Source organism: Monodelphis domestica, chromosome 4, assembly GCF_027887165.1.
Source record: "Monodelphis domestica isolate mMonDom1 chromosome 4, mMonDom1.pri, whole genome shotgun sequence".
Taxonomy (NCBI): domain Eukaryota; kingdom Metazoa; phylum Chordata; class Mammalia; order Didelphimorphia; family Didelphidae; genus Monodelphis; species Monodelphis domestica.
In genome coordinates, this window is record NC_077230.1 from 144,000,698 (window position 1) to 144,028,183 (window position 27,486).

A 27,486-nucleotide genomic window follows, 5' to 3' on the forward strand; every position below is an offset into this window, starting at 1 on the left:
ACTTTTGACACTCTCAACTATGTCCAAGTTTTTATAAAAATGACTTTGGATTAGACGGTCAAAGGAAAGCATACAGAGCCAACTCTCAATTATCAGTGATCAGATTATCTTTTTAATGAATCACTTACAGGAGACCTGTAACCTCCTCCCTTATGTCACCCATCTGGGTCTTAGTCTACTGACAGTAGAGCCAAACCAGGAGGGCAGTCAAGGCTGGGCACAGAAAATGTTGCATTGTCTAAGCATATGGTTATGTGTGTGTGTGCATACATGCATGTATGTGTGGGGGGATGTCTGCATTAGGACTGAGGGATTTTAAGAAGATGAAATGACAAACCATGTAAAAGTGCCTTGTAAAGAATTACATACTACTGTAATAATTGATGGGGTTACTTACTAATATTATGTGTTCACAAATTAAATTTAAATAACTATACTTTTTATTTTAACATTAAAATTTATATTCTAGTTCTGCCATTAACTCAGATAATTGATATTTGGCTATATATTGAGATGAATTCGATTCATTCTTTTTTGACTCATATTTGATTTCATGTTCTTCATTGTTCTAACCCTCAGTCATTTTAAATACCTCCATTGGTCCAGAGTTTACTTGTTTATTTCTCTGTAAATCTAAAGATATCATTGGGGATTACATAGTCTGTTTAATAAATCCAGATCTACATTTCAATCAAATTGAATTTTTGTTTATTTTTTATATTTTTTGTATTTTTGTATAATTCTTCATATATTTTTTAAAAATCACCCCAGTAACAAGAAGTATTTATTAAATGCTTGCAGAAAGAGAAAATCTGCACTGAATATATGTCATACATATACCATCTACCCTTTATTTCTAGTGAACTGCCTGCATTCTGCTAATTGGTGAGGGTAAATAATATTGATATGGTAGTGGGCAAACAACAAAAATTTTCAGACATTGAGATGTCTTGTGCTAGCTTCAAGCCAGCCTGAGCTTTATTGTGATGCCAGAATTTTTAATCTTTATTTAGAGCTTAATGCCCTAATACCACAGAAACTTCTTTAAATTTTCTAATAGAATATATGTTCTTTGAGAGCAAGGACTATTTTTATTTTTTGTATCCCCAGCAAATAACCCAACGTTTTGCCCATAATGAACACTTAATAAATGTTTCTTAAATTGGATTGAATTCTTAGGTACACAGCTTTCTGATTTGTAGTCCCTCTCCTTTGTCTTTTGAGGTGACAGTGAACAAAACCATGAACCTTTTAGCTGAATTGGATGACTATTCTAAGTTCCATCCTGCTTGTGCCATCTTTTAGCAATATGTTGTTTTTCTCCAATAAAATAGGGTGCATGAACCTATATCTCAGAGTATTATAGATCTGATATCCTATATTAATACTGCAAAATGTTGTATGATCTCATAGTATATGAGATCCTGGTTCACAATTTAAAGACCTCTAACAATGGGACTTTAGGGTGATCTGGGAGGACTGACACCTCTAGTGTGAGGGCTTGCTGATCCCTTTAAAAGGTTACTCATGCAACTTTGGTGTCCTCCTTTTACCTACTCTAATTTTTGGTTCCAAGAAACTAGCATTTTCAGGAACCTTCGCCCTCCCCCTCCACCCCAGTAAAACTGTCTCAGCAGATGGGATAAACTAGGTTGAGGACAATGGACAAAATTCAAATTCATTGGAAGTTAGGGTCTACTCCAAGCTCATAAAGATGTCCCCCTGAGGAATGAGCAGAAAACAGCTATTTTTTCCAATGGAGATGGAGGTGGCTGAAGCAGGCACAGGGGAACACAAAGAGCTTAGTCAGTCATTGAAGATGCCAAGGTCATCTACTGAATCCCGGGTCATCATCACTAGTCCTGACCACTGCCACTGGACTTTGATGACTCTGAAAGAGAGAAAATGAAGCTGATGACTTCTTAAAACTGCTTCACTTAAACCCATTAGTCAAGTCAAGCTATCACCCTGTAATGTCATTGGTCCTCTTTGAAAATGAACAATAACATAAACAAGATCCTAATATTTTGTATAAGGATCCCAATATTTTTATTTGTATTACCTGCTCATTCTCCTCCCTCATTTTCAGAACATTTCCCACAAATAATATGTTTCTGCCTTTAGAATTGTTTTTAAAATCATTTAAATAATACTTAAACAATCCCATCTCAGAAAAATAAATTGAACAGACCATCAATGAATTACCTAAGAAGAAAATTCCATGGCCAGATGGATTCACAAGTAAAGTAAATTCTACCAAACATTCAAAGAACAATTCATTACAATGCTATATAAACTATTTGAAAAAGTAACTGAGGAAGTAACTCTGCCAAATTCCTTTTATAACATAAATATGGTGTTGATAACTAAACCAGGAAGAGAAATAAAAAACAAAAAAAGAAAACTATAGACCATTATCCTTAATGATCATTGCTGTTAAAATTTTAACCAAAAAACAAAAGTTAAAGTACAAATAAGTACTTTCCTTCTGCAAAGTGTAGATTGTTGGAAGGCTTTGAAGAGGATCAACAGCCATAAGGTTAGAAGTTGTACAATAAAATGGAAAGAACTAAATTTGATATCGTCATCTGGATTAAAATCCCAGCTCCAATATTTATCAGCTTTTTACAGTACAAGTTAACCTCAGGAAAATGAGGCAAATAACATTTGAATTCCCTAATTCATATAGCTCATTAGAAAAGCATTCTATGAGAGTACCCCCAAAATGTTATTATCAAGGTACTAGTGAGACAGGGCAATAAGGTGGCACAGTGGATAGAGTGTCCAACCTGAAGTCAGAAAAACTCATCTTCTTGAATTCAAATCTGACCTCAGACACTTACTAGCTGTGTGACCCTGGGCAGGTCACTTCATTCTATTTGCCTCAGTTTCTTCATCTGTAAAATGAGCTGAAGAAGGAAATGGCAAACTACTCCAGTATCTTTGCCAAAAAAATACCCAAATGGGGTCAGAAAGAGTCAGACACAACTTAGAGATAACTGAACAAGCAGCTATTTATACATCTTTGTTCACCCTGAAGGAAAAGAACAAAAAAAAATCATTTTGGACATTCTAGTGAGAAATAAAGTAGTCTAGTGTGGTGAATATTGAGCCAATCTCTAAGCCAGAAGAACTTGAGTTCAAAACCCACCTCTGGCATATATGGGCCATGTGACCTACATTCATTATATAATATTCTTTTAGGCAACCAAGACTATGAATTTAAAAAGGAAAAAAAAAAGAAAATGGTGTTTGCATTATAAGAAGTTACCTCACCTGAGAGTCCCCTATATTGATGAAATCACAAATCCAATACCAATCCATATCCTGCCTATTAAATACTAGGGCCCAAACCCTGGGTAAATAGACAGAACCTGAATCATAAGATTATAGAATTTGGTGTAGAAGGAACCCCAGAAATCATCTAGTTCAGCTCTTTCATTTTGTAGATTTGGAAATTAAAATTTAGAAAAGTTAAATGATTTGCTTGGGGTCACATAGGTAGTAAGTGACAGAGCTGGGATTCAAACTCAAGACCTCTGATTCCCAATCCAGAATTCTTTCCACTGTGCTATCTCCCTCCAGAGTGTTTAACACTAACAAAGATTCCTCCACCTATTTGTGTATCTCTAGAACAGGTAAGAAATATGTCTTTTTGGGAACTCGGGTAATTTTCTTCATGTAATCATAGAGTACAAAGGAACACTTTGTGATGTTCTTATCTTAACAAACACCCAGGGAGAATACAATATATGTCTCCCATCTTCTGTAGATCCAGGGAAAGAATTGATCTGAGTGTGTATGTATGGATATGGATTTTTAAACAGAGGAGGAAAATGTCATTCTTTCATTTTTTTTTGTTGTTGTTGCATAGTTTGGATATCTTTGTTCACCCAAATCCTATTGGAATAGAAGTAAAAAATTGACTATTGGCTTAAATAGATGGTATCACTTGTTTTGATCACACTGAGAATTTGCACTCACCCGTGCAAATCAACTATCAGAGGCCCTATTTTGTATTATCAACTGTACCTAAACTGTTTTTCTATAGATTGGACCTTGGAGCAAAGCAAAGCATTAACTTTAGTAGCTGTCTCTGTGCTGTTATTATCTGCAGCATCAGAAACAGAATAAAAGAAGGGAAAACTGAGAAAGGATGTGAACAATTGGCAGTTTCATCATGAAATAAGCAATTGGATGAAGCAAGGAAAGATCTGGAGAGGGATTTTAGAACCTATAGTCCTGTTTTTATAAAACAACCTCTATATCAAGTTCATTCATTTTTCTATTAAGTGAATTTATTTTGGCCTCATATTATTTTTTAAAGCAAGGTATTTCCTTAAGCTGACTTTTCTCTGGCCACCAACAGCAACAACAAAATAAACCATATTATTTGCTTTATCCTATTCCACAGGACTCTGTGTGTGTGTGTGTGTGCACATGTGTGTGTGTTTTGGTAAAGCAGACCATTGATATGACAACTTTTTGGCTTCCTCATGACAAGATTATCTTTTAGCAATGATTTATTTTTACCATTAAAGACTGAAAAGATCACTTAATCATAAAAGGGCCAAAGTATAGCATCTTTCAGGACTTTGGAAACTTTCTTAGCCCTCATTTTTCAGTTCCATTGCATCAATAAACTAGGAGTTGCAGGGTCTTTTGATGACAACACTTTACTTTCTTCTCAGAAGTTTAAAAGAATCCCCAATCATTAATGAAAGATGCTGCCCAAAGAAGTCAAACGAATAATGGCTCTTATGTCTTTTGCATACAAGTTTTAGGATTTGAACCACCATCGAAAGAGTTTGTTTATGGCTCATTTAAGGCCCTAAAGGTCACAGTTCCAGGATGTTACATCTCATCTGCAATAGGTACTATCATCTGGGACCATGAGCACCCTCTGAGCTTTAATGTCCTTATGTTTAAAATGGCAGAATGATACCTGTAGTTCCTGACTCATAAAACCCTTGTGAGACTCAATTGAGATACAGTTCGTGAAGTGCTTTATTAATCTATATAAATATCAAGTAATATTATTATCCATTTCATGGCCAATACAAAATGCACACATTTTTGACCTGATAACAAAATTCAACCAAAGAACAGATTGGAATAATAAATCAACAAAAAATTCATTAATTGGCTAATTTACAACAATCTTTGCACTTAAGATATAAATACAAAAAAAGAAACGATCTTTACCTTCAGGGGGCTAACATTCTCTCGTGGAAATAACATGTATATACACATACATAGATTTAAGCAAAACTCACAGAAAATAGCAAATTAATATAAGTTGAATACAAGGCAATTAGGGTAGGGGATGAGGAAATGCTTCATCTAATATGATCAGAATTGGGTTTAAGGAAATTCGCTTTAGCTTCTCTGTGGAAAATAGATTTAAATAGGGAGAGACTTGAGTGAGATAGAAAGGTCAATTGGGTGGGGGTCCAGGTAAGAGATGAATAAAGCCTGGAAAAATATTATTGCCATGTGAGTAGAAAGAAAGGATCAAATTTGAGAAATGTGACAATGCCAAGGTTTGGCAAATGATTGGACAGGTAGAGTGAGAAGCTGAGGATAATGTCAAGGTATTTAACCTGGGATACCAGAAGAGTGGTAATACCTTTGACAGAAATGAGAATATTTGGAAAGATTGGGTTAGGAGGTAAAGGCAAGAAATTCTTTTGGAGCATGTTGACTCTAAGATTGCTCCAAGACATCTAGTTTTAAATGCCCAATAGGCAGCCAGTAATGTGAGACGGAAGTTCAATGGATACATTTGAGCTGGATTTATATATCTGTGAATCATGTATATAGAGATCATAGCTGAGGCATGTTAAAATGGGAAATTATTATTATTTATTTATTTCCTATTTTAACAGGCATCCTTTAACATAGTTAGGGGAACATCCATAGTTAGAAGACCTGAAATGAATGGTGAATAATGCAACAGTAAAGAATACTGAGGAAAGGTAAGATAGGTTGAAGGTTTCTCTCTTCATCTTTTAACCTGTTCCACCTGCCATTTGCTTCATATAAAAATAGTTCAAATAGCATGGTATTCCCATAAATGTACAGAACAAAAGGGGAAACTATAATAATATTACTCAATGATTAGTCTTTCTCCGTTTTAACCAGTCATGGAATTACTGACAAACTGGCCTTTATTTTACTTCTTTTTTGCACCCTTGAAACAGCAATTACTAGCATATTTTACTAAATGAGCTAAATGAACCTTTCCCCCACTCTCTCTTTGGCTTCCACAATGACCATAATCTCCCTTTCCAAAATACCTGGTGTTTGTGCAGCTGGTAAAGATATTGACCTTATGTTAGGAAATTACCTTGGCACTCCCTAGAGGTAGACCTTAAATTTCAACCAAGAAGTTGATAGGAATGTGCAGATTACTCAATTGCAAAAGAGACTGTTTCGTGGTTGTTGTTATTTTTTTTAACATGGTCTTAAAGAAAAAAAAAAAGAGTTCACTCCAAGAATGGAAAATCACCACAATATATTTGATATATACAAAACCTGTGATGTTTCTTGAGTTTAGGAAAGTGATTTCTATTTGACATAATGACATTTTTCTTTAAGGATTTTAATTCTGCTGCCTTGCATTAATTTCTTCTCCATTCTGCATGTACATCAAAAATTTGAAAAATAAAAAGAATAAGCGAACAGATTAAGTAGCAAAGGAATATGTTAACTAATCAGAAGATTGTAATAATAGATCTAGTTGTTAAACTAAGAAAGGAGCACCAGTATGACTGAATGCAATTTATTCTTTCTGCAAATGACAAAGTTCATAAGCTGGCATTAACACTGCCTCTTGGCTAAGGGAAATACTTAAAAAATATCTGCACACAACTTTGAAATTGGAATTTGGAGTTGGGTTAGTAATCTGAGCATAACCACTGGCAGTAGTTCTCAAAATTGTAAGACTTTTCAAATCATGTAGAATCTTTCTAAATAACGTTGAAAGGAAAAGGAATCTTACCAAAAATTTTATTAATGATGATCAGAAATTTGTCTAATTTCATGATGTTGGCAATGTTGAGAAAAGTGTTTGCCATGAAGAAAAGAGTTATTCATACAATCAAAAGGAATACTCTAGAGGAACCAATAAAAATATCTTAGAGGTCAGAGATTTAGAAGTGGGAGATACCTCAAAGGACTTATCTTTTCATCCTTTCATTATAAAAATGAAAAAATTAAGTCCTAGAGATATTGTCATTTGCCCAAGGTCATACAGGTAGCAAATGTCAGAGCCAAGATTTGAACCCTGGATCTATGACTTTCAGAGCCAGTGGTAGGTTTCATTTGGGGGTTTATGTCTGGATGAAATTACTTTCTTATGAATTCCTTATAATAAAGTTCTCTTGTTTAAAGTCCCAAAAAAGATTCAACTCATGTAATGATGATCCATTTAAATTTAAAGATGTCATATAACTCATACTCAAAGAAAGATTTGTTAGTTATAATTTATTAAATCTAAATAATAGCTATCTAGTAATAATAATGATGATGATAGCATTTATATATCATTTTGTGATTTGCAAATTACTTTACAAGTCTAACTCATTTGATCCTCATAACAAGCTTGTAAAGTAAATATTATTATTCACATTTTGAATATCTAGAAACTGAGGTACAACTAGGTTAAGGGACTTGTCTAGGATCATATAACTACTAAATGTTTGATGCAGTATTTAAGCTCACTTCTTCCTGACACAGAGTCCCACATTTTATCCACTACATTATCTTAAAGACTAAAAGAAACAAACCGTTAGCACACGAAATAAGCTGTTCCATAAACTGTATTTTTTACTAATTCATATCATACTAGAGAATAAAAAGGCCCAAACCATATTTGCTCAGTTGGATCAGCCAGGACTGAAGAACATCTTGTCCTGAATACCTTTTTATACTTAAGAATAGAAAAGGAGACAGACAGTACACCATAAGAAATGACAAACAAGATGATCACAAAAAAATCCTGGAAAGACTAGTATGAAGGGTTGTAAAGTGAAGTGAGCAGAATGAGAGGAACATTGTACACAGTAATAGCAATAAAAGTAAGATGATCAGCTGTAAATGACAACTATTACCACAAATGCAAGGATCCAGAACCCCTCAAGGGAACTCATGATGAAAAAAGCTATCTACCACCATAGAAGGAACTGACAATCTGAATGCAGATTAAAGAATTCCATTATTCAGGGCAGCTGGGTAGCTCAGTGGATTGAGAATCAGGCCTAGAGACAGGAGATCCTAGGTTCAAATCTGGCCTCAGGCACTTCCTAGCTGTGTGACCCTGGGCAAGTCAGAGGCTTTGTCATAAAGAACCAGTTCCTGAGACAGGCAGTCATAGGTTCAAATCTGGTCTCAGACACTTCGCAGCTGTGTGACCCCGGGCAAGTCATTTAACCCACATTGCCTAGCCCTTACCACTCTTATGCCTTGGAGCCAACACACAGTATTGACTCCAAGATGGAAGGTAAGGTTTTTATATTAAAAAAAAAAAAGAATTCCATTATTCACTTTATTTCCTCCTTTAATTTTTTTCTAGTGTAAGCTATGTGTATGTTCTTTCACAACATGATAAACATGGAAATAGGTATTGTATAATAACATGTGTACAACCTATATCATATTACCTGCTCTCTTGAGGAAGGGAAAAGAGTGGGAAGGAGAGAGAGAGAATGGATCACAAAATGTCAGAAAACGATGACAGAAAATTGTTCTGACATAATTTGGAGAAAAAAACTTGGAAAAAAAAAAGTCAGTGCCCTGTAGAGTTCATCAACATTAAGCAGTAGGTCCCAGGTACATTTGATCACACCCATTATTTAGATGCTAGAGAAGAATGCACATAGAGTTTGATCAATAGCTTTGGAAAGGGGGTTTTGAGGAGGGAGAGCTGAAGGGTACCTGTTGATTCTTTATCTCAATTCCCCATTGAGATTTTCTCCCTCTCCCTATACATTACACACCTCTATCTAGTTTGAGAAATCTGTCAAACAAAATGCACACAGGATAAATAGGAAATTATTAAGAGGAAAGGCAGTAGAACTGAAAGGAGTTGGGAAAGTCTCCCTCTAAAAGTTGAGATTTTAAGAAGCCAAGAAACTCAGTAAGTGTAGTTGAGGAGGAGAAGGTTTCCAGGCATGGAGAATAGTCAGAAAAAAATGCCTGGAGTGAAGCAATGGACAGCAAAGAGGTCAATGTCACTTGAGGGAAGTATATAAGGGAAGGAATAATATGTAAGAAGATTGGAAAGGTGAGAGGGGACTAAGTTATGAAGGGCATTGAATACCAAGAAGAGAATTATATATTTGATCCTGAAGGACATAGAAATCCACAGGAGTTTATTGAGTAGGTAGGTGATAAAAATGGATTTGCACTTTAGGGAAATCTCTTTGGTGCCTGAATGAAGGATGCACTGGGGAAGGGGGAGACTTGAGGCAAGCAGCCCCTATTGCTATAGACCAGGCTTGGGGTAATGAAGGTCTGCACCAGAATGATGGCAGGGTCAGAGGAGAAAAGGAGATATTTTGGAAAGATGTTGCAAAGGTGAAATCACAGATTTTGGCAACAAATTAGATGAAGCAGTACGCTATAGTGAGCAGTTGAGGATGATTCCTAATTTATGGACTTGAGGAACTGAGAGGATGATGTTGCCCTCTACAATGAAAGGGAAAGTAGGAGCTAGAGGAGGGTGTAGGAGGAAAAAGTTCTCTTTTGGACATGTTGCATTTACTGGACATTAAGCTCAAAATGTTTGAAAAGCAATTGAAGATGTGCTATATGCTAATCACATTAGAATAGTCACATAGTATAGTTAGAACTAACTTTAAAATCCCAAGGACAGTACTTAGGGAGAATCACAAGTCATGGAAGAGTTAGAAAAGAGGGTAATGGCACCCTAAGACCCCTGCTAAAGGACCATATTTTGATAGTTCAACATTCACAAAGGAAATTATTGTTTATAGTAATTACAGTTGTGATGTCATTTATATTGATATAATAGCTTTTTTTCCTCTGTCAAGGAACTCAAAGTTCTTTATAAAAATCTCCTAAAAGTGTGTTTTGGGGAGAGGAAAAGGATTCTTGTCCTCCTCAATGTACTTCAGAAACCTGCAAACTTCTTTTAGAAAAAGAATTTCTCTATTTCTCTGAAGTCTGTAGATCAGTGAAAAGAGTTGACTTTAGGACATCCTAACAGCAAAGACCATGAGGGGTACAAGAAAGCTGTTGTCCATGGAATCTTTTTCTGAATTTTTGCTGGGAATTAGTAGGATTCTGAGAATCTCTGGGGTATAACAGAAAAGGGGATATTAGTAGTGATAATTATTAAGATAGCTATCTCCTAGATAAGATTCAACAGCAGCAGATCCTGATCTATTGAAGATCCTTTCATTAGAAGCTGTGAAGATTAAAATTCTCTGAAAACTGTAACTTAACTTATATTTATTATATCATTTAAAAGTTAATAAAAGAAAGACAATGCCCTTCTCAAGCCTTCTCCCCTCGTCAGTGTTGGCACCCTCCTAACCACATTCCTCAAGCCAACTGTGGGGTTTACACTACTGACTTTCCAGTGCTCACCTAGCTACCTCCTCTCACCATGATTCTAAGGCAGAAGAGGGCTACTTCCTTTACTCAGTCCAATTGTATGCTCCTTATGACATCACTTTCCTAAGTCCCTCTAATTTGGCAGCCTCCAACCTCAGTCTAGATCAGAGGTGGGTCTTCTAGAAGGAGTCACCTGAGACAAGAGACAAGCATCTTCTGGGGCCCTAAGGTCCTAAGGCCTCTGAAGTTCCCCCCAAAGTGTGAAACCCCCTAATCTTAAGTAGTTTGTTGATGGGATAAAACATCAGTCTTTGTTCTTAATTCAGCTAAAGGGTGAAGTTGAATTGCAACCTCAATTAGAAAATTGGCAATTTTCTTTTTTTTAATTCAATATATTTTATTATCCCAATTAAATGTAATAACAATTTTTAACACATGTTTTTCTGACATTATAAAATCCAAATTGTCTCCCTTCCTCACTTTCTCCCCTCCCCCCCAGAGTGTCTTATCATACAAAACATATTTCCACATTGTTCATTTTTGTAAGAGAATACTCAAAGAAAACTAAAACTCCAAAATAAAAACATAAATAAACTAATGGGAAAGGTTGTATTCTTTGATCTTCATCGACAATTCTTTCTCTATAGGTAGATAACATTCTTTGTCTTAAATTCTTCAGAATTATATTGGATCATTATCTGATAATACATATACTGAGAATAGCTAAGTCTTTCACAATTGATCATCATATAAAATTGCTGTTACGTTATGTAATGTTCCTTAGATTCTACCTATTTCACTTTGCAACTGTTCATGTAGATCTTTCCAGCTATTTCTGAAATCATCCTACTTATTTTGTATAGCACAATAGTATTTCACTGACAACATATAACACAATTTGTTCAGCTATTCCCCAACAAATGGAAATCCCTTCAATTTCCAATTCTTTGCCACCACAAAAAGGGTTACTATAAATATTTTTGTATAAGTAAGTCCTTTCCCCTTTTTAAAGATCTCTTTGGTATACAGACCCAGTTGTGAAATTGTAGGATCAAAGAGTGGGAATGGTTTTATAGACCTTTTGATATAGTTCCAAATTGTTCTCCAGAATGGTTAGATCAGTTCACGATTCCACCAGCAATGCATCAGTGTCCCAATTTTGCCACATCCCCTTTATCACTTTATTTTATATCCCCATTTATCCCTTTACTGTCAAATTGGCAAATCTGAAAAATGTGAGGTAGTAACTCAGAGTTGTTTTAATTTACATTTCTCTAATCAAGAGTCATTTAGAACATTTTTTCAGATGATTATTGGTAACTTTTTAATTTAATATAATCAAAATTGTTCATTTTACATTTTGTAGTGTTCTTTAACTCTTGTTTGGTAATAAATTCTTTCCTTCTCTATAGATCTGACAGGAAAACTATCCTTAGTTCCTTTAATTTGCTTATGGTATCATTCTTTATAGCTAAATCATATACTGAAGAATGGGCTATTTTCAAACTTGGTAAGAAATTTTCCTTTTAAAATCCAAGGCTGATCTTAGAGTTCCAAGAGAAAGAAAAGAGGTTCAGGCTAGTGTTCAATTCTCAGAAACTGAATGTGAAGTCAATAACTTAAAAAATAAAATCAGTGAAAATTCAGAGAATATTTGGAAGACTTATATTAACACATGAAGAGTAAATAAAACAATATAAGAGAAAAGTAAATATGGCTATAACAATGTAAACAGAAATAACAGTACAATAAAATCTAATGCTATATAATTAGAAAGACCAAATTTAGCCGAAGGGAACAGTTAAGAAAATCTATTTCTCTCCCTGTTCTTGCAGAAGTGATAGTCTCAAGGCTTGGAATATTATCTGTAATATTTGATAAAGCTGACATGTTGGATTTGTTGAAATGTCTTTGTTTTTCCTCTTTTTAATCTGTATTAAAAAGGATAGTTTTTTGCATAAGGGAAGGGAGACATTCAAAAGTTAAAGTGATAAACAGCAAAAGATATCAATGAAAATAAATTTAAATTTGAAAATTCATTGAAATGGGTCATTAACAATGTATGAGAAAAATGATAGAAGACAAACCCAAATTGATTAAATTTTAACTCAAAAATTGTATAAGATGCCAGATGAACCTTATATGCCAGTTTTCATAATTCTATACTTATGTTCTTTTCTAATGATTTTCTGTATTTGGTTGTAGACCAGAGAAAATTTCAAGTAGGAAATTATTTTAAAATTCAATGAATACTTGAGATATTTTAATGGGAAAATTGTTGGGAAAGAAAATCAAACTCATATTATCCCCTCCCAATCTAAAACAAGATCCTTTTCCTCAATGAATCCTACTTCTTTCCCAAGGGTCAAGTCAATGCTCATCTTTTTCAAAGTCTTCCCTGGCCACTCAATGATATCCTCCTCCTCTATACTATTACAATACATACTTTGTCCTCCAGTCATATGATTAATCTCTAGAAGAAAGGACCTCTCTTCTGCACTTGTATTCAATACCTCCCCTTATTCCATATTAGCTACTTCAATTTATTCATCCTCCAACTCCATATCACTCTCTCTGAGGCAACTAACCTGTACATCTACTCTCCTTTTCTCCTAATCAATTCTCACTGCTTACATAACAAATTATTTTCTAATAACTAATTGAATGAGATATAAAGTTAGAATGCTAGTGATATATGAAAATGGACTTTATTTTTACTTAAAAAGAACAATCCTTCAATGTATCAAAAGAGGATTAAAGGACAACATCTTTGTAGTTTTCATCTTCAATTTAGATATTGATTTCTAGGTGATGTTGGGCAAAATGCCAGCCTTTGAATGCCTTAATTTTCTCTGTAAAATATATATGAAAACCATCTACTTCACAGAGATAGTATCAGGAGAAAACAATTTTTAAAATAAGTTTATAAAATGCCATGGAAGCAAGTGTTATCATTCAGATAATATTACCAAAAATGTCAATACTTGGAGTCTTTCTGTGTAGAGTTACATATTCTTGTTTAGTTGTTTTACAGTTGCTTCTGATATCTTTGTGAACCCTTTTGAGGTTTTCTTGAGGTTTTTTTTTGTTTTGCTATTTCCTTCTACAGCTCATTTTATAGATGAGGAAACCAAGGCAAAGAGGCTTAGGTGACTTGGCCAGGGTCACACAACTAGTAAGTGTCTGAGACCACATTTGTACTCAAAAAGAAAAGACCTGAGTCTGACACTATCACAACTTAGTCCCCGTCTATAATTATCCAGTTGTACATAAAAATGTAATTATAAAAAATCCCCCACCCCCCTTTTTTTCCTCTCTTTACCTCATCTTCCAATCTTGACAAAGAAAAATGTGACCTCATCTGTGTGATAAAAGGATGGCTTGTCCAACATTACACAAACTCCTTTGAACTTCTGCTTCTTGACTTATTTCACAAGCTCCTTCATCCCCAGAACCTTTTCTTCAGCCTTAACTATTAGATTTCCATTTTAGATGTCAGGCCAACCAACTTCTTATTGACGATGACAATATACTCAGATGGCCATTAGGCTTTTGCTTGAAGATCTTAAGTGAAAGAAAAACCTACTACTTTCTGAGGTAACCCGTCTGACTTCTGCATAACTCTAATTGATAGGAAATATTTCGATACATGAACCTGAAATCTATCTCAATGCAACCTTCCTGTCTTAATTTTAATTCTACCCCCATGACTCAATGGAGCATATTTAATCCTTCTTCTACATGATAATACCTCACATATTTCAAGACAGTATATATGTCTTCTCTGAGTACATATATATATATATATATATATATATATATATTCATGCAGGTTGCATATATGGGTCCAGTATGGGTATGTGTGTGGTATAAATATATAAATATTTTCACATATATCAATGTATGTGTATATTCAAATCTATACACACACACATATATACATATACATATGTATACAGAACAATGTAGATGGCAAAATTACAGAGAAGACAAAAGAAGGCCCCACAAAGAATGATTTTAAAGTCCAATCTATAGAGAAAGGAACTAACCTGGGAATTTCAAACTCCCAAGACACATTACTAAATATAATTTTACATGTGAAACAAGAAACTCCTAGATGATTTCCCCCATTTATTTGTCCAGATCACTCTGGATGTTTGAAGAAGAGGCAAGATTTTGGACACTGTTATTGGACAAGGGGTAAAAAAAGTCTATGCTAATTGTAAAATACAGCTTCATGCCTCAAGAATCTGTAACCCAGCATTAATGAACTTTTTTTTAAATACTCAGTTCAATCCTTACTGAAAAAGAAAAGATCTCTTTTAGCCAAATCCTCATATTCCTTATCTGCTAAAGGCAATATGTTTGTATCCCAAGTGAGAGAGAATGGTTGAAATAAGGACTTTAAAATGGGTTTAAAGTTTTGAAGACTTCTCTTGTTCATAATAATTTTCCCTAGAAAAGAAATTTATAAATTCTTTTCCCTAATGGTCCCTCTGCAAGAAAGCAAGAATATACCAGTAAAAGTTCCATTGTAGAAAAATCAAAAATATCATGTAAACTACAAATATGTTAGCCAATTGAGAATATTTATTAACTAAATAATTTAATAATAAAGAAAATGCCTACTTGATTAATTGTTACAGAGTAAAAATTACAATAAAACTGTCTTGATCAGTGCTTTGCAGAAGCGCCATTACTGTCTGTGCAGTTGTTTAACAAGGATTTAATTGGAAAGATAAGTGAATGCACATTTAAAAGTATTGTTAATTTGCTTTATAATCACCCCATCCTTCACAGTATTGACAGCACTAGGCACAAACCCCTTTCTGTTTTACAAGTATTATTTTCCATATGTGCACAATAAATTCTGAAGCAGTAATTGGAAATTTTATGGATTCCAACATACCTAGTGTATTGAATTTAGAGGTTCAATATACCCTTTTAAGAGGTAACCTAACTATAGTTGTTTGGAAGAACTGAATGATCTCTGATCTATATATTTTCAACAATCTACTCTATGCCATACTTATGTTTTTTTCCCTTTCTATTAAAAAGTCATATTTTTAAAAGGCTTCCTTAAGTCTAACCAAACAAGTATTGGCAAAAGAAAAATAGCATTATGGGTTTATATTTATATTTTGTTTCTTCAAGGATGCTTCATAAAAAGTCTACTCTAATGCCTCACTGTGGTATAAAGGTGACACTGGATCTTGAGTGTTATGTGGATGTTAAGTCCTATGCAACTAAAAATGTTTATAAGTATGGACCCAATTGGCAAACCATGTGTCTACTTTATGAAGGCCAGTATATACTAAGTCTAGGGAAGATGATCATCCAGAGTTTGGTCATGAGGAAATGGCATACTCTAAGCCACTCTTATCTAAGCAAATGACAAAAAATACAACAATGGTCCCCTACCCTAGGAACTCACCATCTCCAACACCAAACTAAACAATTCAGAAACCATTTTATTTAAAAAGCACTGAATGTCTTTTCCAATAGAAGATGCAACCAGCAAGGAAAGCACAAGTCTATAGTAAAAGTTCATTTATAAAAGAGAGAAGAAAAAAGACAGAAGAATGTGAAAATAGTCTTGTTTTACAAAACAGCAAAATTCCAGCTCACAGAGAACCTGGAATGAAATAGACCCATGTCCAATTATCCCAAGAACATTTGCAGATTCAAGCAGAAAGAGAGTAACAACCTAAATTGGAACAGGTATTTTAGCATTTTTAATGGTAAACTATTTTTGCTGATGATTATATTGGAACCACCACTTTAAACTGTAGTTACTCAATATGATATATTAGAAAACTAGAAACTACACTTCAGAAGAAAAAGTCAGAAACAGAAGTTAGACTTGATCAAATAGACACTGAAGAAAAATATATAGAGGTAGACACAATTTTAAAGGCACACAACAGTAGTTTTTAACATATCATTATTACCATCATTCTATCTCACAGACATATATTGAGATTATATAATACTCTGTGATGAAAAAAAAAATACTACTCTTTGGAAAACATTGTTTAATGTTCCATTGACTATAGGGAGATATATGTTCAACCAAGTTACTTACTGATGATATAGAGGATGTCCTAAAGAGAGGAAGATTCTAAAAGGATTAAATTGATCACAAATGGTACTCATGCCCATAAAAAGTTTTCCAAGATAATCATTATTTTTAATAACAAAAATAGCAATAACAACTAGTATTTATCTTTTATTTGAGTCTCATGACAAACCTAGGTGATAGGTACTATTATTATCCATATTTTATAGATGAGGAATGTAAGACAAACAAAAGCGAATTGTCAGGTAATATGCCCACTTTCTCATACCTGTAAAATCTTTATAATGATGATCTATACATATTACTGAGGATTTCTATGATGAAAACATGAGAAGGGAATAATCAGGCCTTCATAGAACATTTTTTAATATTAAACCACAATTTTACAACAGACTGAACACAACAAAAACAGACTGAAAAATATAGAGAGATGGTGTCTGACATTTACCAATTTTAAAGTATTTGACTCCACAGAATATTCAATTAATCTCAAGGTCCCTGTGCATATAGTAAGATTATATGAGTATGACAAACATGACTATGAAAATAACTTTAATCAACAATACGCTAGACACTGACATCAATTTTTAAAATAGGAAGACATTGTTTCATGTAAGATATTTACCAGTCATAGAATTTACTCTGACCAAAAGAAAAAGAAATTCCGTATTAATGAGTGGGTCTCCAAATGATCTCATTTACAAATGTCATTTAACCAATTACATGGATCACACAATAGCAGAAAACTACATCAAGAAATAATAGGGTTAGTCCACTCTTTCATGTACACACTTTATAAATAAGGAAATCAAGGTCCTTTGAGGCTATACAACTTCTCCAAAATCATATAGGTTTCACAGAGTGAGGGTTGGAATTCAGGACTTTTGACCACCAAATCCAATGTTCTTTCTTCATACCACACTATTGCTAATAGGAAAAGATTAGTCTATCTGCTCTAGAAAAACAAAGTGGTTAAAATCTAGATAGCCTAGGTATAGAAAATTAACTGTTTTAAAAGAATATCAAATAATTGTGACAATATGCTTCTTATACATGCACATGTGTGCGTGAGTGTGAGTGTGAGTGTGTGTGTGTGTGTAGGTGTGTGTGTATCCAGAGTTCATCTCCAAAATACTATAGAAAGGAATGAACTTGAACTGGGGATGAGTTAGACCACATTTGTTATACTGTTTTCAGTCATTCCCCAAAAAAGTAGCTGCTAACTCTTTTTGTAAGAACAAAAAGTTGAAAATTTAGGCAATGCCTATTAGTTGAGAAATGGCTGAAGAAGTTGTGATATGATTGTTATGGAATACTTTTGTACTATAAGAAAAGGCAAACAGGATATTTTTTACCTGGAAATCTTATATGAACTGATGCAAAGTAGAGTGAGAAGAATCAAGAGAACATTGAATACAGTAAAAGCAATATTGAGGCAATGGTCAAATGTGAAAGACTTCCCTACTCTGATGATACAATGACCTAAAACAATTTCACAGGACTCCTAATTATATCTCTATTATTCTAGGCATTTTAGAAAAGAGACTGATTACTGAATAACTATCCAAAGATCTTCAAAGCAATATCATGTAAACATCATTTGAAGAAATTGGAGATCCTTAGGCTAGAGAAGAGGGAAAAATATATCTACCTTGAAGTCGTCAAAAGGCTATCTTGTGAAAAAGAGAGTATATTTGTTCAGTTGAGCCCCAGAGAGCAGAACTAAGAGAAATGAATGAACATTGCAAAAAGCAATTTTTTTGTAAGGAAATCATTCTCACAACTAGAGATATGCAAAATTACAATGAGGCATATCACAGGATAGTAGGTTTCCTCCCTTCCAAAGTTCTCTAGTAAGGGCTAGATAATCACCTTAAGGATAATTTTAAGAGGAAATTATTATATAGATGTAGGTTGTGCTAAATGCCCCCCACGACGTCTCTTAAGAATATTAAATAATTGTTAACATCTATTAAATAAGATTATTCTAGTATATATAATTAGGAAAGGAGTAAAGCTGAGACCAGTTAAATGAACAACTTTGTTGCTTGATTTTTAGCTAAAAGATATTTTAAAACAATAAAAAAAAAATACTATCTGGGACTTTGGGTGGATTCTCTTTGGAAGATTTAGGGAAAAGCATAGATACAGTTTGTAGAGGATGAGACAGCTTGAAGGAGTTATCTTGTATTGCTCTCTTTGTGTGTTGTGTCTGCTTCTCTCTCCTCTCCTTCTCTCTCTCCATATATATAATATATATATATATATATATATACACACACAGATATATATATATACATATCTGTCTCTCTGAATCTCTGTCTGTCTCTGTCTTTATATCTCTGTCTGTCTCTCTGTTTTTGTGCCTGTCTTTCTGTTCATCTCTCATCTTTTTATTCTTGAACTGAAGGGAGGTGGGGAGGTGGCATCTTCATATATGCTGAAAGGCCTCATAGCCCTAAAAGCAACAATGTTTCAAAATAGAGTACTTCTAAGATGGCAATTTCTTCAATGAGGGCTTATATTAACCATTATAAAATTAGTAGAACCAGTAGAAGTTCTACCCAGTAATGGACCTGAATGGCATAGCCAAAAATAGAAGAGATCATTCAGAGCACCACACTGAGTTAATAAATGTGGAAATCTATTCCTTATTATTGGGGATATTTAGAGGAAGTTCAAGGATTCAAATAAATTCTAGGTGCACTAGTACTGTACTAGGTTTCGTGATAAAAGAAATATACTGAGAACATCTACTGCCCTCAAGAAATTTCTAACCTAATAATGCCTCCAAACAGTTTCTCTGGCTATCTTGCTGGACAGGAATGGTTTTCTCACTCACCTCAGTCTCCTAGATCTCCTGTCCTCCTTCATATCCCATCTAAAGTCCCATCTGATACAAATGCTTTGCTTCTTTTTAGTTATTGCTTTCTTTTTTGGTTTTATATATAGATTGTTTGTACATATTTATTTTCTTCTTGCCTTCATAAATTAAATTGTCAGCCCTTTGCATGCTTATTGTTCAGGTATTTCAGTCTTGTCTAACTCTTTGTCATGATCCCATTGGGGGCTTACTTGGCAAGGATACAGGAGTAGTTTGCCATTTCCATCTCCAACTCTTTCTATAGATGAGGAAGTGAGGCAAACAAAGAGAGTTAAGTGACTTTCCTAGGATCATACTGGTATTCTGGGGCAAGATGTGAACTAAAAAGAGATAAGAATTCCTGACTGTAGACCCAGCACACTATTCACTCTGTCACCTGTCTTTTCTCCTTACAGGCAAGGACTCTCTTTTGCCTTGTTTTATTTCTCCAGCACTCAGAACAATATAGATGCTTGAGAAAAATCAGTTAACTGATTAATAAAATAAAAAAAAACAAGGAAACATGTTTTTTAATCATGTGTATTCAGAATTCATGAAGCTTCTACTTTTTAGCAAGCAAGGTCTTAAGTACTCCCCTTTCTATAATTAGGGAAGACCTTGTGACTGGTAGAAGTTTGAAGATGAGTTACTTCAAATAGAGAATTTTCTAAAGCATCAATATTTATTCCTTTTAAATTGTACAGTGCTTAAGCCTCCTTTTTAAAAAATGCAGTGTATTGAGGCAGTAATAGGATAGATTCTTTTTCTTCTCTAGTACAAGGTACCTTCTCCTCTAACTAAAAGTAATTATTTCAAGTAATATTTATAGGAAAACCTTTTTATGTTTACTGTTCATTTTGATTATGAACTTAATAATCATAAATATAATCGTACCAAATAAAAAGAACAAAAGAGAGGGTTGCCTAAGAAACTGTGAACTTGTTACAATTTTTTTTTAAGTTTTAAATTTTCTGGGGGCAGCTGGGTAGCTCAGTGGATTAAGAGCTAGCCCTAGAGATGGGAGGTCCTACGTTCAAATCTGACCTCAGCCACTTCCCAGCTGTGTGACCCTGGGCAAGTCACTTGACCCCCATTGCCTAGCCCTTACCACTCTTCTGCCTTGGAGCCAATACACAGTATTGACTCCAAGACGGAAGGTAAGGGTTTAAAAAAAATTAATTAAAAAAATAACATTTCCCTGTTGGACAAATTTTGAAAATTATTAATTTTGCTTTGTTCTCAAAATATTTGCTTCACTCCACTTGAATGGAAGCTTCTGGAGGGTAGCAACTCCAATTATTTATCATTATCTCTCTTCATGCGTTGACTACTCAGTTAATATCAGATCAGTTAAATGCCAAGCCTCACTTATCCATATTTCTTTTGTGCTTGTAGAGGAAAAGCTGTATGTATTAAGCTGAACATGTTAAATAGCTTGTTGATAAACATTAATTAAACCCACAATTAAACATTAATTAAGCCACTGAGCATATAATGACATCTTATTTTCACCTCTATGCCCTATCCTCTTGTCTCATAGCTCGGTATGCATCAAGAGTTCTTATCTTTTCAAATTCATTTTGTAAATAGGTTATTTGTCTTACTTTGCTTAGCACCAAATCTAAAACAAAGTATGACATGAATTTTCAAAAATCATTCAAAGGGTCAAAGTCTCTATTAGTTTGGGCCCTTCAAATGCCATGCATTTAAAGCCAGTACAATTTAACAAATCTAAGAAAAGAAAAATCAGGAAATGCTCAGCTACCCCCTCGATTAACTAACATTTGAGAGAAAACTAGGCTATGATGGGAAAGGGAGTGATAAATTGAAAAGGGACCAGAGGCAGCCTGTATGGGTCTATGTCTTTATGACTCTGTCAAACATTGGATAAAGGAGAGATGTGAGAATCTTTCATGCCCCAGTAGGGGGAGCTTCCTTTTCCCTCCCCAGAGCACCAGCATGGTGCCTGTGTTTAAATAAGCCATCCAAAAATGCAGACTTTTCATTTTCATTTTGCAAGTGGGAAATTTTCACCATGTGATGGGCACATTACTCTTCTTAGCGACACATTTTTGTGCAAACTCATTTGGGAAAGAATAGGAAATTTAGAATACTGCCTTCATATTTCTTCTGGAAATGTTAGCCTGAATCCATTATTTCCAAACCTGATGAGGATTACGGCTCATTTGTATTTCACAGCAACCCATTTTGTATTCTTTTTTGTGTGTGTGAAGTAAATAAGGGATGATACCTTTCTAATAGTGTCTATATTTTTTGTTGTTGTTGTTTTCCATATGAATAGTTTTATTCTGGGATTGAGGGGAAGAGAATATAGGGACAGAAGGCTTCAGCTTTCATCTAAAAAAGGAGTACTTCCTTCTGCCTGTAGTATTGTCTTGTTTTCCTTTTTAATTTCATCACACAAGTAATAGGAAACAGAAGAGATAGTAATTTAGGTCACTTTGGACATCCACAATCATATTATTCTAGAGTAATTTTTTTTTTTACCATTTCCAGAGTTTTGTCTCATATGTCATCCAATTTTTTTTGCATGCTGTGATTCAGAGAATTTTGTAACTACAAGAGATCCTAAAGGTCAGAGTGTCTGCCCCTTTTATTTTAAAGCCTAGGAAATTGAAACAATTTCCCAAATCCAGAAAACTATCTAGTGGGTCAGATTTTAGAAGTTTGGAAGTTTGGAAGTTTGGAGGGATGCTGATTTTTTAGAATTCCAGAAGTGAGAGGGGAACAACTGTGATGTGACAAAAACAGAATTTAATGTACATCTGGAAGGCCTTGCTATGTATTACAATTTCCATATTAGCTAGATGATCTTGGACAAATCACTTTCTCTTCATGCTTCAGTTTGCTCATCTGTATAATCACTTTGGATGGCTTATTTACCCACAGTATTTCACAGAACTATTGTATAATCAAATGAGATAATGAATGTAAGTGCTTGGAAAAATCACTACCCAAAAGTCTAATCATTAGTGATAATAAACAGAAGTATAGATTAAAAGCTGGAACTAAGACCCAGAGAAGTTCAGTCAGTTGCTGAAGGTCACACAAGCAGCAAATGATCAAAGTAAATTTGAACTCAGGTCTTTTGACTCCAAAACCAACCTCTTCCCAGTGTACCATACTACTTTCTATTAATCATAATAAGAAAAGCACATAAAAAGGCGTATTAGGTTTTTCATTTTTTGAAACTCGCTGGCTGGGAAGACCTGATACTCTGCAATATCCTACCTAAATGTGTAGATGAAAAGTAACAAAAGGAGACTTAAACTGTAAAGTAAAAGTTCCAATTCATTTAATGAGCAAACAAAACTCATCTCCTTCTACTTCTCTTATGAGCTAGGAATCTAAAAACAATCTAACCCTATGGATTGGGGAAGGAAAGGGTGAGCTACTCATATGAATGATGGTAACTGAAATGACATACCTTAGCCATACTCTACCTGATAAACCTTCATTTATGTAGGCTCAAATTGATGAGGTTCATTTTCATCCAAGGCTTTTTTGTTCAGGCACTGGGGAAGTCGAGAAACCACACCATCTGGACTGGATATCAACTCTCAATTTCATTCTAACTTTGTTGACCTTGAGTTTGCTGCCAAGGACTATCTTTCATATCACCTAATTTTTCGTAAACCTCATTTGCTGGATCTTGACCATTTATTGAGTATCTGGTTCTTTCATGCTATGAGCACCCAGAATCCCAAGCCCTATAGGGCCACTAGTGAAGCAAAAGAATAAGGAAAATATACCAGGGAATGAGTTATTAAAATCAAGACAATATGTTAATGTCCAGTTTATTAAATCAAGAGATATTGCCTGGAAGAGACTTCAGAGGTCACTGAGTCAATATTTTTGCTTCCAAGGTATTGAACTAAAGCCAATCTAGCTAATTTTATGCTTTAAAAGTTTTAAGGAAATGAATTCCACTGCTGTCTTTTTTTAAACTTGTGGACATAACTTTGGTAGACAGTTCACATAAACCTTTCTGTAAATGACTGGTAAGGGAAACAGATAATTATTGATATTAATTTGGTTAGCTTGCTGAGGTTCAAACCTAGGACATTTCATTAATATTTAATAATTGTAATATTAAAAGGCAAAAGCCATCTGTTTTCAAACTGCTTTCAAAGTCTATTAAGCTATCAGCAGAGAGGAAAGAATGTCTATCTTTACCACTGGACAGGAGGTGGCATACAACCAACTCTGGGCCAAGAGATATAATTCCTGACTTACAAACAGAATGTAGATAGAAATAGGACAAAACAAAGCACGGGGAAAATCAGAATTAACATGTGGAACTATGGACACAAAAATCTGTTTTAAGAGTAATCCAGCTTCACGAAGTAGCTGACAGAGCAATGTTGAGGTCTTTGGTGTCTCCAGCCAGTCTGGAGGTGACATATGACTCTTTTGTCATTGCCAGTTTCATCTGAAGATGGCTCAGTGCAAGCAGAGAAAACAGTTTTTGTTTTTGTTTTACCAAGAATACAGCATCCAAACCTAATGCAAATAATTGCAAACTGATGTATACAGCAGTTTAAAAATGAATAAATAATTTAGCTTTTACACATGGGCAACCTTTCTAAAAAAACTGCAAATCAGAACTCTTATGTTAGAATCCATTTTATTTTGTTAATAGATGAACTAATATGATAGGCATTTAATTGTATAATGTATTATTAGCCATTTTCTTTGGCATACCATTAGCTTTAAATAGTATTAATATTTAACATTTCATAACACACACAACAAAGTCCTTTTTTTCCAGCTCAACAGAAAATGGGTGCCGATAGTAAATCTCTTTAAAGTGGGTTTTAAGATGCTCAGTATGCAAAACCTGTTCCATTTATGCTGTTTGATCAGAAATACTCAAAATGCCACAGTATAATAAGGCAAATGTTGAGGGATGACAATGATGCCAAAAATATATTATGATTTTTTATTTCAATACAATCTATTGCATAATTAGGCATAATAATATAATTTGAGTATTTAGGAGAATATTTAAAATGTGATAGGTTGCTTCTAAGGGCATCCATTCTCTGTTTTCTCAGGGACAGTTGAATTAGGGTATAAAATTGTGATTAATGGTTGTTAATGGTGGGAGGGGGATTCAACCACAGGTTGCTTAGAGTATATTTGTGGCTCAACAAAGTCCCAAAGACTTTAATAGTGTGGAGTGGTTATTTAACAAATCTAAAGTTGTGTTTGATTATGAAATATAAGTTCTCCTTAGAGAGAGTAGTATTGTCTGTTGTTTTAAGGCTTAATTAGAGAATAACATTTGTGAGGCCTGGATCCCAGGGTTGAGCCTTCTCTTAGCAGGGCCAGTTTGATTTTTATGCCTTATACGGCCACAACTTGCACCCCAGCCCTAAATCAGAAATCTTGGAAATGTGTGTCCATAAGCAAAAGGAGAACTGAGTCTGAGGGCACAAATGGATCAGCATAAACCCACTCATATCCAAAACCAGCAACTCAAAGCAAAAACCCAACTAATGATAAATTAGCATCATCTTCCAAGGTGTAGGGAAACAGTGGTTCCATCAACAGATATATGGAAGCAAGGATGAGGGAATTAATAAACTCATTTTGGGACATACTTACTTTAAGATGCTGGTGGAATATCCAAAAAGATGTGTCCAGGAGGCAGGTAGAAATTAAAGATGAGCTCACACACAATGTTAAAGTGGAATTTTGAAGACTTCTATCCGAACATATAGGTAATGGAGGCTGTCAGGAATATCTGAGTTCAATTCTGGCCCTCGCCCTTCACTAGTGGTGCAGTACTGGGCAAGTCACTTAACCTCTACCTGGTTCAGTTTCTTAAAGCTAATAATATCACCTTCCTCCCCAGTGTTGTTGCAGGAAGGGAACAAGTATTTAATAAACATTTCATTTAAGTACTTGTTAGGTATTGATAAATATTGCCTTTTTGAAGTAGGGCACAAAAGAGATAATGTTTGTAAAGACCTTTAAAAACTTACAAACTATATAAATGCTAGATGATGATTGAGAATAATAATAAAAGCTATGTAAGTGAATGAGGTCAACTAAGGAGAAAGGGTAAAAAGCAAAAAGGACCTAGGAAAGTGCTTTATACAATGCTCATATTTAGAAGGTCAAAGAAGATAAAAGGACAAATTAATGAGATAGAGAAAATGGAGAAATGAGAAGAAATATAAGAGAGGACAGTGTCACCAATGTCAAAAAGGGAAAGAGAATTAAGAATGGAATAGAAAACAGTGTTGAATGATACACAAAGGACAAAAAGGGTAAAAATTGAAAAGGGCCATTTGTTCTGGGTATTAAAAGATAATTGATGAGGAAGACATGTAGTACCATAGAGGAATTCTTGGCTTTGGGGTAGGAAGACCTGTATTCAAACTCAGGTGTTTAGCCATTGTGACCTTAACAAAACATTTTCTTCATTTTCTTCATCTATAAAATAATGAGCTCAAATAGTTAACCTCAAATTTCTCTTCCAACTCTAAATCTGTGATCTGAGAACAATTTGATTAACAAGCAGAATCAAGGGAAGACCTCGTAGTGTGTTTGTCTTGTTTTCAGCATGGAGCACCTGAGGATGTTTAGGCAGGAAGATTTTTGGAGGAGAAATAGGGGCTGATTGATGGAACAAAGTCTTGGAGTCAGACAGGGAGGGAGGAAATTAAGAGTACAAATGGAGGATTTTGCACTGGTATGGAGGTATGGTTCTTACATTCACTGATACTGGAAAGGAAGAGAAAATTAATGAACACCAAAAAAAGGTCTGAGGAGTGATGGAAAGAAGATGAATATATGTCCTCAGTATCCTCAGTGCAGTAGAAGAAAAGAGTTATATAATTTATGATAAGAAGAGGAATACATATAATTGTAAGAGGAATATATATGTAATTGTAACTCATAATACCTAGCCAGTCTTAGGTACATAGTAAGCACTTCACAAATCCTTGCTTGATTAAATATTTCTGTTAATAGTTTTTGAATGAATCCAATTAGCATATTAAAAAAATAATTGGCCAGTTAATAAAATGCCTATATTAAGTACTTACTGTATATCAGTTACTATGTTAATCACTGGTGATATAAAGAAAAAAGTGAAAAGTTCTTGCCCTCAAGAAGCTTACATTCTCTCATAAGAGACAAAATATGCAAATAACTCTATACAAATAAATCCAAGTTATTTTTTGTGGGGTGCGTTCCTAGGGGTAGAGGAGCCAGAAAAATTTCATATAGAAATCAGTACTTGAGATGATTTTTGAAGGAAACTAGGAAACTAAGAGGCAGAAGTGAAGAACAAAAGAGACCATAGAATGGATTTCAAACTGGAAAGGACCTTCAAGGCCTACTAATTTTATGACAGGAGGAAACTGAGGCTCTACATGTTAAGATGGTTCCAGATGGTCAGGGAGTAAGTGGCAAAAACAAGAATATAAAGTCAGCAAACCAGATTAATAAGAAAACAAGAAATGGAATTCAGGGAGGTAAGTCAAGAAGAAATAAGCCTTCATGACTCTTACCTTGGCACTTAAGGAATATCTTCTCATGAAGTTTTCAATCTGATTAAGTCTCCCTTAATATAGAAAACTAAGGGGTTTTTTTTCCTTATACTTTTTGTTCCCTTCCTTTCCTGAAACACATCAGATTCTAAGCCCCCAAACCAGGAAAAATCTTAGCCACCAAATTCTGGGCAATGTGAGACAGCAGTCTTGTTTGAGCATTGAAGATTTAAGAGAAGCCCTTCTTTTTCATGATGAGGCTTTATGTTTCAAATCCCCCATACCTTTCATGTGTGCTTTTGACAGCTGGTGTCGTGCCAGGCATTGACCAGTGAGAGGCATGATTGTTCTAAATTGGAAGCATCAGGCCCAGGGGTGTGTTTTTATTGAGGGGTGCAGAGGGGCGGGAGAGAAATTTGAGGGTGGCAAGGCAGAAA

General features: G+C 34.5%; 1 protein-coding gene across 5 annotated transcripts in view; it reads left to right on the forward strand.

Moving 5' to 3' along the window:
• ARHGAP15 (Rho GTPase activating protein 15) overlaps positions 1–27,486 on the forward strand; it is an 892,738-nt gene that overhangs the window by 656,753 nt on the left and 208,499 nt on the right. The gene's annotated exons all lie outside the window — the stretch shown is intronic.